Here is an 11,181-nt window from a genome sequence, read left to right on the forward strand (position 1 = left end):
TGATTTTAAAAAAAGAAAACATTTCAGACAAAACTTGTCAAAACAGGCTTAGAGGGAAGGAAACACATCTCCACCCCCCAAACAGAGGTGTCCCCCATTTCAGATTAAATTCACACTTACTGGATTAGGTGGGAAACAATCTATTAACTTCAAGGATCCATATGGGGAGGGGGTGCAATGCTAGAAACTACAGACAAAACCCAACATTTCTAAGTACCAAATTTCAGTTGCACTAACTGAATGATGGAGGTAGGTTGCATGATTGCATTCTATCCATGCAACACATACATGGAAACACAGTTATCTTCACACACACACACAGCATATAGAAAACTATAATGTCAGACCACTAAACTCTTATCCCAAACATCAGTTCTAAGTTTTGCTTTATTTTTAAACAGAAGTCTATTCGGTGATGGCACCAGGCAAAAATATTGGGAGAGTATAGATGGGGTGAAGTTCATTTCTGTATGTGTGAGCTTTGTCTTGCATGATAATTTGGAGGCTGGGGGGGGGGAACTCTGCTTGTATGGATGGTTCCTTATCCCCCAGACCAGGCATAGGCAAACTCGGCCCTCCAGATGTTTTGGGACTACAATTCCCATCATCCCTGACCGCTGGTCCTGTTAGCTAGGGATCATGCGAGTTGTAGTCCCAAAACACCTGGAGGGCCGAGTTTGCCTATGCCTGCCCCAGACCCACCTCTGGTGCCTCCCGTAAAAATAACCATGTGATTTTCTTCCATCCATATCCTGAAATGGCAGAACAGTTTTATAACATGTGATGAGTTGTTTGTTTTATACTAAATCTCAGTTTGTAGCAACCTTTGCCCTCAAAGTATCACTCCCTCCCTCTGTTGTGTCAGCACTACCAGCACATTGTCCATCAGCGCTCCATTCCTTCTGGCTGGGGTGTAAATCCTGCATTCCATGAAAAAGAAAATGCCAGGATTCATGCAAGGTAAACAAATATGCTGAATGGTTATTTGCAAAATAAACTTTAACCACACAATCCGATGTTTCTGCTACAGTACTAACATTCCTCCCCCCCCTTTTTTTTATACTAGAAAATATGTAGAGCAGGCATGGCCAACAGGTAGATCGGGATCTACCGGTAGATCCCCAGGACGTTTCTGGTAGATCCCGGGTAGATTGTGAGTTCCTTACTGATTGCCAGCCTAAAAGAAAAGAAAAGAAAGAGCTCTCCCCCTAAAAAAAACCCTCAAGAACTCTTGTCTCTCCCCCACAAAAAAGCTCAATAACCATGAGCAATTGCAAGGAGAGCTCCTTCCCTCTTCCCGATACTGAGCTTACCAGTATGTGTGTGACTGTGTTAGTGCGTTGCACAGAATGGCTGGATTGCTCCCTGTCCCTCTTGCCTGACTAGAGCTCCCTGGCTCCTCCTCCCTCATGCCGGCAGAGAGGGAGGGGTGTGTGAGAGTTTGCATGCGTGGGAGGAAAGCAGGAGCCGCAACTCACAGAGGGATTTCCCCATGTCCCTGTCTCTTTGAGCCACTGGGAGCCAGAGAGAGAGAGAGAGAGAGAGAGAGAGAGAGAGAGAGGTGGGTGGGTGCCCCTAGCTGAGGGGGCGGTGGAGAAAGAGAGAGAGAGGTGGATGGGTGCCCCTAGCTGAGGGGGTGGGGGAGAAAAAGAGTGGGGGATGGGTGCCCCTAGCTGAGGGGGTGGGGGAGAGGGAGAGGGAGAGGTGGATGTGTGCCCCTAGCTGAGGGGGTGGGGGAGAGAGAGAGAGAGAGAGGGAGAGGGAGAGGGAGAGGGAGAGGGAGAGGTGGATGGGTGCCCCTAGCTGAGGGGGTGGGGGAGAAAGAGAGAGGGGGGAAGGTGGATTGGTGCCCGTAGCTGAGGGGGTGGGGGAGAAAGAGAGAGAAAGAGCAACGTTCAAACATGACAGATGAGCACCTTAAGAATTCCCTGAAGCTGGCCCTGACACAGTACTCGTCTGATATTGAACAGTTGGTTACCAAAATGGTGATGCAGGTGTCACACTGACAATGGATGAAGGCATGTATTTTTTAAGAAATCTTGATAGGTAGGTTAATGGAGTGGGTAAAGGAGTTTGTGCGGCGTACAGTTTTGCAAGTGCTTTTATGCAATTCTCTCCCAAGAAATCTCTAAAAGTTTCTGTTGTCCTCCGTAAGAAAAGTATTTGGGCAGTGCTCCCCCCAAAAAGGTTACCAAATCTGGTCACCCCCCTTTCCTTCTCCCTAAAAAAAGCTCAACAACTTTGAGCCGACCCCCCCAAAAAATGGGGGTAGATCACCGCCAGATTTTAATTCTGAAAGTAGATCACAGTCTCTTGGGAGTTGGCCACCCCTGATGTAGAGGAAGATACTCTACATAACACCGAGACCACATAACACCAGTCTTGAAAGACCTACATTGGCTCTCAGTACATTTCTGAGCACAATTCAAAGTGTTGGTGCTGATCTTTAAAGCCCTAAATAAACGGCCTCAGACCAGTATACCTGAAGGAGCGTCTCCACCCCTATTGTTCAGCCCGGACACTGAGATTCAGCTCTGAGGGCCTTCTGGCAGTTCCCTCACTGTGAGAAGCGAAGTTACAAAATGGTCAAAGGCCTGGAAACAATGCCTTATGAGGAACGGCTTAGGGAGCTGGGTATGTTTAGCCTGGAGAAGAGAAGGTTAAGGGATGATATGATAGCCATGTTCAAATATATAAAAGGATGCCATATAGAGGAGGGAGAAAGGTTGTTTTCTGCTGCTCCAGAGAAGTGGACACAGAGCAATGGACTGCACCTAAACAGAAAGAAGATTCCACCTAAACATTAGGAAGAACTTCCTGACAGTAAGAGCTGCTCAGCAGTGGAATTTGCTGCCAAGGAGTGTGATGGAGTCTCCGTCTTTGGAGGTTTTTAAGCAGAGGCTTGACAGCCATATGTCAAGAATGCTTTGATGGTGTTTCCTGCTTGGCAGGGGGTTGGACTGGATGGCCCTTGTGGTCTCTTCCAACTCTATGATTCTACAGGGAACCAGGCAGAGGTCCAAACATGTTGACGGTCCACTGAGAAGCCGAATACACCAAGAGCTTGTGGAAAACAATCTTTGTACTACCATCAACCTTATGACCAATCTCAAACACTGCTTGCGGCCATTGGTTTAGGGACTGGATGCAACAACAAGGTTTGTTCTGTGTGAGAGTGCTTGGTCTGTCTTTGAAGATAATGTTCTTGGTTGTTTGCAGGCTGAACCATCGCTTCAGGCATGTGAGAAATGCCAAAGCCTTGATCAAAACGGTGTCTTTTTCGTGGAGGCAGAAACATGTTTGCAGTATCCTGGCAAAGTTGAAGAACAAAACAAAAATGGAAAGAAGAAAATGGAGAGCATACAAGGAATTTGTAAATGTTGCTTTAACAAGTAAATGATATTCATTTCTGGGCTTCATACATGTTTATCCTGTTTTCTAGATCAACAGTATATTTCCCCAAAAACCCTTTTTCCACCACAGCAATTTTGATTAATAAAAGCCAAATGCTGGAGAGTTCAGAGTTCTGAGACCTAAGGCGCTGCACTAATACTTAAATAGCGTATTTGGACGCCACCTTGCAATATGAACATTATAGGGAAGCCGATTCATTAATATTTGGCGCTTGTAGCCTGGAACTGTTTCCGCATGATTCATACATTGATCTTTTTTCTCTTTCCAGTGACGCAGAGAACAAGACTCATTTTTCCTTGGAAGTGTTGCTTGTTTTGACCTCTTCATTCACAACTTCGCTAGACTTCTTCCTATTATGTACTTGATAATCAAAAATGCCATCAGAAGGCAGGAGTAAGAGTAAGCTTATTTGTTTCCAGAAGGACAGTTCCCAATTATATCACGTGGTTACAATGTAATAACTAAGGGTGGAAATGTATAAGAGAGTGTTAAGCATTAGGGATAATATGCCCATTGCATAGCAGTAGACAAGCTCAGATTTGTGAGATCTTCTTTGTTTTTTTATTGGCTCTTGAAGTCCACCAACTGGAGCCAAGTGTAAAATATTGGTGGTAGAGGCAGAGGGGAGGAGAAGAATAGACAAAATTCAATAATAAGGTGCTTTGGAAGACATGTTCAAACCAGGAATTTGTTTCTGCCTCAGAACCAAGCTTACAGTCCTTTGGGGGGGGGAGGAATTAACAGAATTTTTTTTCATTATAGCAGTCTAATTTAAGGTCAGTGGTTACAGGTAGGTAGCCGTGTTGGTCTGACGCAGTCAAAATGATTTTTTATTTTTATTTTAAGGTCAGTGGGAGAGTCTTTTTGCTGTTGCTGTTGTTAAACTACTGAGAGTCTGAAACACTTGCCAAACTACTGCAGATCACCCCAATATATCTCAGTGGATCCCAAACTACCTTCTATCCATCCCCCACTCTAGCATATATAGAAAACAGAAAACGATATGGATAATTTATTTGGACATACAAAACAATTTGAGGAAACTGGGATTCAAAACCCACTCTTTGATTTGCTAGAGCTTAAAATTGATTTAAATCAAGAAATCACAATGGATACAAACCAACCAGCCACAGCAACAATGTCAAAGCCAGAAAGCATTCAAGTTTGAAACGGAATGAATTCACCTTCCTTTTTATTATTCAAAATTCCTACTTCAAAACTCAAACTTTGATTTACAGTGTGGCTGTGTTCAGGTTTTGATGACAAAATGTTTTTATTTTCAAGCAGAAATGCAATTTAGTGTGAAAAAAAAATCAAATGTATAGCCTAAAACCAGAATCTGAAGGTATACTAAGTACTCTTCACATATACCCTTCCTATCACCTCCCCGTTCCCTGGAAAGCTGGCTTTAGGTTAGGAAGACTTTCAAAGCTGCCATTCCAAAAGGTGCAGGGGTCTGCTACCAGCAATAAGGGGAAACCATGAGCATATGGAAGGCTTTTCTCATGTGTATGGGCCTCTTTGGATCTTAGCCTCTTGAGATATACATGAATTTTACCTGCATAATTATGTATCAGCATTAACAGTTTTGTAACTGGCTTCATTCTTGTGCGCACATAACTATACAGAGGGACTTAAGAGCAGATGTCCTGTTAGTTTGCTTCTGACTTTGATTCCGCAGAACTAGAATGACATCACAACAAAATGAGTCACAAGTCATAAAAAAAAAAAAGTTCCACAGTTGCCTGGATGACACATTAGTTAAAAGGTAGGGACCCAGGTGGCGCTGTGGTTAAACCACTGAGCCTAGGGCTTGCTGATCAGAAGGTCGGCGGTTCGAATCCCTGTGACGGGGTGAGCTCCCGTTGCTTGGTCCCAGCTCCTGCCAACCTAGCAGTTCGAAAGCACGTCAAAATGCAAGTAGATAAATAGGAACCGCTACAGCGGGAAGGTAAACGGCGTTTCCATGTGCTGCTCTGGTTTGCCAGAAGCGGCTTTGTCATGCTGGCCACATGACCTGGAAGCTATACGCTGGCTCCCTCGGCCAATAATGCGAGATGAGCGTGCAACCCCAGAGTCGGTCACGACTGGACCTAATGGTCAGGGGTCCCTTTACCTTTAGAGGTAAAGGACCCCTGGATGGTTAAGTCCAGTCAAAGGTGACTCTGGGGTTGCAGCGCTCATCTCGCTTTCAGGCCAAGGGAGCCAGTGTTTGTCCACAGTTAGTTTTCCAGGTCATGTGGCCAGCATGACTAAACCACTTCTGGCGCAACCAAACACCATGACGGAAGTCAGAGCGCACGGAAACACCGTTTACCTTCCTGCCACAGCAGTACCTATTCATCTACTTGCACTGATGTGCTTTCAAACTGCTAGGTTGGCAGGAGCTGAGACAGAGCAACGGGAGCTCACTCCGTCACAGGGATTTGAACCACCGACCTTCCAATCAGCAAGCCCAAGATACTCAGTGGTTTAGACCACAGCACCATAGTCTGGTTGTATTTTGATTGCAATGAACTTTGTCCCTGATTTCCATCAGATCCGGACTACAACCAGAGGAGGAGATGACTGGGCAACCCAAACCCATCGGTGGACTTTCTACCTCCAGAGAGGAGACTCCAGCAGTAGCTCAACCTGCAGAACAGTCTGTGCACAGCTGCAGGCTCATGGAAACAAGAGCAGATTTGTAACTGTTCCCAGCTCCTTGATAACGACTGCTGGGCAGTCTCAAGCTGTTGTATGATGAAAACTTTCCACTTGAGCTCATTTTAATGATATCTCCAAAGATATGACTAAGTAATCAAACTTCGGTGCAATGATAAATCTTAAAGGACCCTCTTCTAGAGGGAGGAACGATTCTCTTAAAAATGGGGAAAACAGAAACTCTTTCAGTGTCGGAGGGAAACTTGTGGCTACTGAGGGGGAGATTATTGTGTTGCTTGACTGTAAGCAGTTTCAGATACTGCAAGTGAATCAGTTGCCCAGTAAAAAATCACATGAAACGTCACATACAGCTTGTTCCTTAATTAAAAAAAGGGGGGGTGCAAGAAAGATTTTGTACTATTGTTACATCTGGACCAACTTGGTCATACCATGTCCTGGAGGACCCACTGCTGAGAAATAAACTGTAGTTCTAATCTAGCAAAAATATCCATCTGTTCTCAAGCACCCAAGTAAAAAAAAGGTTGACATGTACTTGCAAGGAACAAGACACTTGTTCTAAAATGCCCCAAATGATACAATTGTCAAACAGATGTTTTAAGCCATTTTTTTATTTCAAGTATTTATTAGGATTCAAGAACTCAAAGGTGGGTCACAACAACCAATAAAACATAGCATTAAAATCTAAAACTGTAGAAAGATTTGCAAATGAATCTGTGTTGTGACCCAGAGATAGACACAATCCCAGAATCAGAGCAGCAAAGCCTTTTCCTGCATCCTGCTAGTCTTTCTGTAAAATATCATTTAATAGACGATTCCAAGATGTTTTCCCCAAAGAATACAGTACTCACTATTTTAAAAGCAGAAAGGTAAATGGGTGGCAGCCAGAGGGGGGCTAGATTGTGTCCTGTGGGAAAACACACACAGGATGTCATCTATCAGATTTGGGGGCAGAACAGCCCAATGGAATGCTTGCTTGGAAAGCACAAATTACAGGCTTGCTGTCATTCAGTAAGCAAAGGAATGGGTATTTCTTCCTGCCTGGATGAGTTTCTACAAAGTCTATAGCATTTCTTTCCAGATGGATGAGTCCCTAAAAGCCTAAGGCAAACTGAGTTACCACCATCAGTCAGATGCAGGATAACATGCAATACAAGAGGCTTCTAAACCACAGCCTTCCTGAGTGACAGAAGCAATAATGGGAAAGATTTGTTTTTTGTTTTCAAGGAAAAGGGCCATTGCCTTTAGTGTAGCAATTTCTTTCAGGTGGTCTTCATCTTTAATCACCTGCATTTAAAGGTCAGGTTGCATAGATAACCTCTGGTTCTAATGTAGGCATTTCCTGAGAGAAGCCCTAAGCAACAAAGAGTGAGAATCAGAAACAGAATAAGTTTGCCACCTTTTGGATTAGCCAGTAAAGGGCCTTTCCTTAAGGACTACAGTGTAGATAAGCACCATTTCATTCTTTAGGATAGCTCCCCCAAAATCGATGGTACTGTAATTTAAAACTGCACCACTGTTTTTTTTAAAGAATTGATCTAAGAACCTGAAGATCTTAAGCCATAAAGTTATGTTTTTGTCAGAGGGATGGCATAACCTCTATGGATTTTATACCTCTGATCTCCTCAGACCTGTGTGGTGTTAACCCCATTCAATAATCTCTTTAGAAGGTGTGTGAGTAGTCTTGTTTACTACTTCCTAGCCATCAAGGGGTCCAGATGAGCTCCCCCCCCCTAAGATTGACCTCAGGAAGAAGTAATACAGTACTGTAACATGTCCTTGTTTCCCAAATGGGAGGAGGGATCAGGTGAAAAACAGAACGGGGATTTTTTCAACTTTCAGAGCAGCTTAGAAGAGGGGATTTCAGTAAGTGTAGCTTGCCCACAAGTACTCTTGCTGAAATTCCTTATTTGATTCTGCAGAGAATTAATGCTTTTGTTAATCGATCCAGGAAACCTGATCTCTGCCTCCTTCTTGTTAAGAAACCATACCTAATGCCAGATCATCTATAGAAATAATGAGGGAGGAGGTGAAGTTTCTCAATCTCAGAAAATAATAGTATTCAAAACTTTTCCTTTTCTTTCTTGAGCTCTCTATGAACTGTTGGGTATGTTTGCTGACGAATATTCAGCAAAATGGACTCCATTTTTTTGCAATCCGTTAATTTAAGGGACAGCTGTGGATCCAGTGTTAAATATCATTTAGTATTGTGGGTCAAAGAAATGAGCTTGGAGCCTACCCCTTTCCCATCCTCTTCTAGAAGGTCATGGCTTTCTTCACAGAGTTCCGTTCAACATTAAGTGAGCTGGAAATTCTCAGAAGATAATTTTCTAAGGAAAATTTAACCTCCACTTTTCCCACAAGAGTAGTTGGCAAAATCCTGTGCCCCCCCCCGCCCCATTTTGCAGCCCATAAATTGTGTGAGGAATTTTGAAAGAGCAGTCTCCCTCACCTGCTGCCTCAGTCCTACTTCTAAGGGCCTCTTCACTACAGGTAGAAATATTCTAGCATACCTTTAGACCTGTTCTTTGCTAGCTCTATTCTACGTGCCCCGTTCCATGCCCAATAAGCACAGGACACCTGGGCCTGGTGGCGTTGTGGCCCATCAACTGCAGCAAAATACTGGGCAGGGTTTTGCCCGCTATCCTCACTTTGCGACGGACTCGTGGGAAAAAGCTGTCCAATGAGCCCTTGCAAAGGGGAAGGGGAAGAATATATAAGGCTGCTATCCCTGGAGCTCAGGGCCATTTTCTCTTAAGAGCTTCCGACCTACCTGCCCTTGGTTTAGGGCAGGCATCCCCAAACTTCGGCCCTCCAGAAGTTTTGGACTACAATTCCCATCTTCCCTGACCACTGGTCCTGCTAGCTAGGGATCATGGGAGTTTTAGGCCAAAACACCTGGAGGGCCGCAGTTTGGTGGTGCCTGGTTTAGAGCCTTCACTGAGCGATTCTGGGTCGCTGGTTGACAGGACCAGAAATGAATTTTTCTCTCTCAACCTGATTGGCACTTGGTTAGAGTTTTTCACATTTCCCTCAGTGAAATTATGACCGTCCTTTGTTAGGCCAAGAATGTTGTTTGTATGAGGACAGAAATGGCATTGGGCAGGATCAATATGATATAGGGCCCCCCAAAAAGGGGCCTAAGGGGAGGATTGAACTCGGCACTCCCAAGCTTGGGCTATCTGCCTGATAGGAATGCAAACCCTCACCCTGCCTGCTGCTGTCAATAAAAAATTGGCTTAATTTTATCCCATCAACATTGTACAGCCTTGTTATTTTGCTGTTCTCATGGGTCACATATTGCAGTGTTTCTCAACCAGTGTGCCTCCAGATGTTTTGGGACTACAACTCCCATCATCCCTAGCTAGCAAGACCAGTGGTCAGGAATGATGGGAGTTGTAGTCCCAAAACATCTGGAGGCACACTGGTTGAGAAACACTGACATATTGCACCTGCCTGGGCAACCCTAAGATAAGGCTGCCATCCTATTAGTTCCAGGACTCTCCAACGAAAGGACACAGTGTCCCTACAATTGAGCCAAATAGGATCTGTGTTGTGCTTTATCTAAGGGGGGAAAATAGAGAGACCTACTACTGTGCTTCTTCATTCCTAAGTGGATGGCAGCTTGTCGAGCCTTATCTTTGGATTTCCTGGCTTGTGTGTCACAACCTTCATGTTATTTCAACAAAATTTGTATCTAATTTAATTTCCTTGTTTTTATTTAGCCTCAGTAATGGAAAGGAAATCTTTTCAATGAGGGTAAAACTGGACAATTATTGACTGAAAGAATGGGTTCATGAAGTTATCAGAGACTAATGAGAAAATAGCTGCTGAGGCAAAAACAAAAAAAAACTACAAGTAAGGAGCATGGGAACTAAGAGCTACCAAGGATAGCTGATTAGATTTTAAAATATAAAGCCAGCTGAAGGGACACATACAAAAAGACCTTAAGATAAGACTGGGGAAAGGGATATTCACAGCACAACAGAATGGTATTGTGCAAGATAGAAGCTGGAGAACTAAAGGCCAGTTGACATCATCAGGTGCCCCTACATGTGAGCAGCTAGGCCACCATAACTAAGTTGATGCTCTCCATACTTTTGTTGGACCACAACTGTCATCAGCCCAGCCATCATAGCCAATAGTCGGGGATGATGGGAGCTTTAGTCCTGCAACATCTTGAGGGCACCAGGTTGTCAAAGCCTGGGATGGAGAAATATTAGTGTGAACTGGACATGGAAGCAGCCAGAAGCTATTTTGTTGCAGCTCCTTCATCTGTAAACCTATTGTTCCATTAAAATGTTAGCATTTGAAGATGTTTGTTTAGCCATTCTGCCTGAAAAGAAACACACACAGTAACTTTCCGATTTTGTTCAGTGGGTTTTGCTATCTCTGGCCTGGCGCTTTGCAAACAAACATTTTTGTGCAAATACAGATGGTGCAGCAGGAAGATGGTGCCTTCCACTGTTGGACAAAGGCATTGCTGGGACATCAATGAAGCGCAGAGGCAAACTCAAATGATCTCATCAGTGCAAGCCAGCACAGCAAGCCAGCCAAAATGATTCCTGCCAAGAGTAATTCTCTGCAAAGGGACTTCCTGGCCAGATAAGGCAAAAGAAACCTATTGCACATGTTGTTATTCTAAAGGCTAACGGGTAAAATACATGGATACTGAGCAACTGCAGGAATCCAGCACATTGTGTGAGGAACTCAGAGAGGGAAATCGATCTTTTTGACAGTGCCCAGAGTGGGAGATTGAAGCCACATGGGAAGTCAGGAAAGTTCAAAAAGATTGTACACGGTGCAGTCGAATGCTTCACATTGTGGCATATCTCTCATTACAAGGGAACCTGAGAGCCATGGGCCAGTTTGCACTTCCATGCACTCTTTGCACTTCCAACTTGCACCATGATCTGTATTATATTCATTTGGGTTCCGTCTTTGAGCTTGTCCCTCCCAGTTGGCCATGCATGCCCTCTGGTGGTGGTGGTGGTGGTGCTGGCTGTTGTTGTTGTTGTTGTTGTTTTATACCACCCTTCAGCCACAGATCTCAGGGTTCGTAACATAAAATTACAATATAAAAAGGTAAAGGTAAAGGACCCCTGA

The 11,181-nt window shown here is 44.2% G+C and overlaps 1 long non-coding RNA gene across 1 annotated transcript; it reads left to right on the top strand.

Moving 5' to 3' along the window:
* Window positions 1-849: 849 nt before the first annotated feature.
* Window positions 850-6,554, top strand: LOC118089550 (uncharacterized). Its single transcript, XR_004693125.3, has 4 exons — window positions 850-960; window positions 3,220-3,392; window positions 3,683-3,813; window positions 5,954-6,554. It is a non-coding gene; the product is annotated as an uncharacterized LOC118089550 (long non-coding RNA).
* Window positions 6,555-11,181: the final 4,627 nt, after the last annotated feature.

Source organism: Zootoca vivipara, chromosome 7 (assembly GCF_965207765.1).
Source record: "Zootoca vivipara chromosome 7, rZooViv2.hap1.1, whole genome shotgun sequence".
Lineage (NCBI taxonomy): Eukaryota > Metazoa > Chordata > Lepidosauria > Squamata > Lacertidae > Zootoca > Zootoca vivipara.